Here is a 5,050-nt window from a genome sequence, read left to right as displayed (position 1 = left end):
GGGATCACCTCCCAAATAAATGACTTGTACTCGAATCCTTCTTTCCATGCCTGCTTCTTCAACAACCCAAACTAAAACAATAGTGCTGAGTATTTCTTGTTACTTCACATTTCAAGGTACAAGATATCTGCTGTCCCAGTTTTACAGATGCTAAGATTAACAAGTGGACGCAGGTGGTGTCAGCCTGATGTGTCCATTATAAAATTCCCCTTCCTACCTGTATTAGTCAGGGTTCTTTAGAGAAACAGAACCAAAAGGATAGATAAACAGATAGATAGGAATTGGCTCATGTGATCGTGGATGTTGAGAAGTCCTAAGATCTGCAGTCAGCAAGCTGGAGACCCAGGAGCCAACATTTCAGTTCAGGTCTGAAGGCAGGAAAAGACCAATGCCTCAGCTCCAGGAAGTAAGGCAGGAGGAGTTCCCTCTTACTTGTGGAAAAGTCATCTTTTTTGCTCTACTCAGACCTTCAGCTGATTGGATGAAGACCACCACATTAGAGGGGCAAGCCACTCAGTCTACTGATTCAAATGTTAATCTCATCCAGAAACACAGACACACCCAGGATAATGTTTAACCAATATCTGGGCACCCCATGACCCAGCCAAGTTGACACAAAATTAGCCATCACACTACCTTTCACCTAATACTTTTATCAGTCGCTAATGGTTATTGCCTATATCAATTACCCCCTCAGGTGTATTTTTGGCCATGCCATACAGCGCAGGATCTCATTTCCCAAACCAGGGATCGAACCCGTGACCCCTGCAGTGGAAGCTCCAAGTCCTAACCACTGGACCGCCAGGGAATTCCCTCGTCAGTTGTTTAAAATGGTGATTTTTAAATGCCAACATTTCTTCTGCATTTATTAGCTAAAATTCTATCAGTCTGAACTTTCCCTTATCAACTATTTGATTACCCTGAAATACAGTTTGTACAGAAAGGCTGCGATAAATATATCCTTTTTTTTAAAAAAAAATTTATTTATTTGGTTGCATGGGGTCTTGGTTGCGTGGGGTCTTAGTTATGGCAGGCGGCCTCCTTTGTTGCAGCATGTGGGCTGCTTAGTTGCGGTAGTCGGGCTCCTTAGTTGCAGTTTGCAGGCTCCTTAGTTGTGGCATGAGAACTCTTAGTTGCGGCATGCATGTGGGATCTAGTTCCCTGACCAGGGATCGAACCCAGGCGCCCTGCATTGGGAGTGTGGAGTTTATCCGCTGTGCCACTAGGGAAGTCCCAATGTATCCTTTTTGATGACTTAGTTTTCTAAGTAGTTATCACTAATTTAATCCCAAACTCTGTCACCTATCTAAATTATTTTCAGTATGGTCATTCCCGTCAAATGCTCTATCAATTTCATCTTCCTAAACAGGGCTCTCCAAGGGCTTCCTGACTTCTTGGAGAGGCTTCTGAATGATTATCTTCTAGACCTGGTACACTGCCGTCATCCTGGGATCTTCCTTCACTAGAACTCCCTCCAGTTGTTTCCTGTGTGGGAACTCCTATTCTCTGGATGCCATGTTTTTCTCTTCCTATTTAGGTGAAGCATATCCTCTAACATTTCTTTAAGAGAGGGCATATGATAATTCTAGATTCTAAATTGGAAATATTTTTCTTTTTCCCTTTTTTTTTTCTTTTGTGGAAATACCTTTTTTTAGAGCTCTGAAGCTATTGTTCCATTTGTCTTCTAGCTCTTGGTGTGTTTCTTGATAGCTTCAATTCATTTATACTCCTGATTCTTTCTTTGTGAACTCTCCATCTTCTCCTTGGAAGCTTGTAGGATTTCCAAACAATTTCAGAACACTGGGGAACACGGTTTGGAAATTTCATAGTGCTGTGCTTTGATTTTTATCTGTTAAGCTGGACATTCAACGAATGTCTAAAATCCTTCAGTTATAGGAAATTTTGTTGAATAATTTCCTTGGTTATTTCCTCTGGTGGGTTTTCTCTTTTTGGAACTCTTAATATTTGAATCTTAAATTTCCTAGACTGTTCTTTCTTTTTAAAAATTCTCCTCTATTTCTCATCTTTTGGGGTTTTTGCTCTGCATTCTGAAAGATATCTTCACCTTTTCTTCCACTCCTGCTATCTTGTTTTTAATTTCCTGGAGACAAATTTTGTTTCCTGAATACCAATGGCATTGCCATTTCATTGGTAAATCTTTCAATACCAATCTCTAAAATTACTCCTTTAAAGATATAATAACAACACTATTATCATGCCAAAAGAATGTCTTTAATATCAAGAGTCTAGGGACTCTCTAAATTTCCTGTATTTAAAGATATTTTTTTGTTTGAAGCAGTGTTCAGATAAGTTCATGTATTTCAACTGCTTGATAGTTCTCATAAGTTACCTTTTAATCTTTAGTTCTTTAGTTTTTCCTATAAGTCAGGTCATTTATGATGTAGTTTTTCACAGTTTGGACTTGACTGATTGCATTTATGGTGATTTTACATCTTCCTCTTTCCTCTGCATTAGCTATAAATTGATAATGAAACCTGAAGACTTAAGATCAGTTTTAACTTTTTGGGGGGCATTAATACTTCATCAGGAAGCAGAAAAGTTCTAATGTTCTTTATTTTCATGATTTAGCAGCCATTGAGGACCATTGTCTTTATCCATTTATTTCATTTAAAGTTGTAAAATGGTGACATTATAAAATCTACCTTTCCTTCCTAATTTATTAGCTGTATGTCTACAAAGAAAAACTTCCACTCATCAGTGTAAGGCCAACTGGCCCGGCAGGGGAACGCAATCAGACTCACAGGTTGAAACTGACCTGGAGACCTTCCGGACCACCCAGTTCCAGGAACTGACCTGGGGACTTTCCACGCGGCCCAGCCTTCCCGCCTTTCGAGGGGCGGGACTAACGGTCCCCCATGATACCCGAAAAGACCACCAAATAAGGAATACCCAGCGTCCTCCCGGATTCACCACACCCCTTTCCCTTCTTCCCGTATAAATTCTGCCCAAACTCTTGCCTGCGCGCGACTTTTCTGGCCCCTTTCTCTCGGACCAGTGAACTTCGCCCGGGAGTGTTCCCAAATAAAGCTTGTTTAAGCTCTCCTCCGTTTTTGGTGCCGTTCCTTACAATCAGCTTTTTCATTACCTGACTTACAGTTAGTGATGGAAGCCAGGGTAAATGCTTAATTCTTTCCTTTTATTTATAAGTTTTCAAAACAATGAGTTGGTTTGTTAGCATCGTCCAAGTGTGACAATTAGTTCTTTTTAAATTGTCATCATTATGAACATTTAGATTTAAACATATTTGATTTGTTTCTATACCTTATAGATATTATCTCTTTAGTGCTCTAATTGTGTAATTTTGACAGGGGAAAGCTTCAGTTTGGCTTCTGAGTCCTTTTGACATAATCCTGGTGGTTTCTGATAATTCCTTGTTTTGGATTTGACAGGATGTTTCAGGCTCACTTGCATGAATGATGTCTGAAATAATACATTTGAATTGATAGTATCAACGTAAACTCATGATATATTTTACCTGAAAAAAGTCTTTCACTGAAAAAGTCCAGAAATATGGACTGACTCAGAAGCACTAAACAGTTTTAGAAGCCCAGATTGTGATATCTAAATACCACTCCCTTCTGAAAACCAGGAATCCTGGGGCTCCTTAGAGAAATGGCTGATTCCAAATGCGGTGCTGTGTTTTCATTTGAAGCTTTGGATCCTCTTCTAAGCTCATTCCGTTATTGGCAGAGTTCAGAAATATACTGAAATTAAGTTCTATATACAGACTGCAAATGAAGAGTCCCCAAAGAAAAAGCTACAAGGAAACCATTGACAGTTTGAGGTCAAGTAACAAGATTGAAGTTTTAGAAATAACACTCTGACAGCAATGTTAAGAATGGAGTGTGTGGGCAGCAGATGCACAGGATGCCCAGATACGGGGATTAGTTGTGATTCATCCTGGATATAGGAAAGGCCTAATATTAACACAGTAGCAGTGGGGTAAATAAACAGGGAACTGATTTGCTAGCTATTAAGAATGTATGACTGTTGGGACTTCCTTAGCGATGCAGTGGTTAAGAATCCACCTGACAACGCAGGGGACACGGGTTTGAGCCCTGGTCCGGGAAGATCCCACATGCCGCAGAACAACTAAGCCCGTGCATCACAACTACTGAAGCCTGTGCTCTAGAGCCCGTGAGTCACAACTACTGAAGCCCGCGCACCTAGAGCCCATGCTCCGCAACAAGAGAAGCCGCCGCAATGAGAAGCCCGCGCACCTTAACAAAGAGTAGCTCCCGCTCGCCACAACTAGAGAAAGCCCATGCGCAGCAACGAAGACCCAATGCAGCCAAAAATAAAAATTAAAAAAAAAAAAACGAATGTATGACTCTCAGCATAACTGATGGCAACTTGGGCCTGTAGAAGTTCCTCCTGTCCTTCCACTGGCCCTACCCAGGACTGTACTCTGCAGTAAATCACTTCTCTTGTCGTCAAGGGCTTTGAAGTTAATAGATATTGTTTAATAATCGTTAGGACCCAGTGGCTTCTATGCTATCTTAGTCCCCAGACAATGATGAAGACCTTTGCTGACATATTCCCAGTGCCCAGGAGACTACTTACCCATCCATAAACCTTGACTTAGGAATGCACTTCCTGTTTCTAAGCACTACTCCAATACCCTAGGTTAGCTATAAAACTGTCCCAATGTCCCCTCAGCGGTGTGGATGCAGCCGTAAATGCTTCTGGATCACAGTCCTCCATGATCTCACCCTGTAAGTTACTGTATAATAAACGGATCCATTGATTACATGGAGCCACCTGCAAGATACCTTCTTAGTTTGGTGGGCATTTTTCATTCCCTCTTGTCCTCCAGCAAAGAGGCAGTAATGTCAGGTCTTTGGGATTGGTGTGTATTTGTAGGGTAGGGCATCGGGTTATGGAGGAGAAGCACTTCAAACAACTATCTTGGTGCCAGGGACAAGCTATGGAAAATCCCTTAGGGTACTGGGGGTGGAAGGGGAGATAACTCCTAGAGCAGGCTCCCCTCCATCCCCAGCCCATCCTCCCGTGAAGTAGCCATGGTATA

Source organism: Phocoena phocoena, chromosome 5 (genome assembly GCF_963924675.1).
Source record: "Phocoena phocoena chromosome 5, mPhoPho1.1, whole genome shotgun sequence".
NCBI classification, from domain to species: Eukaryota; Metazoa; Chordata; class Mammalia; order Artiodactyla; family Phocoenidae; genus Phocoena; species Phocoena phocoena.
Note: the sequence above shows the minus strand (reverse complement) of the source record.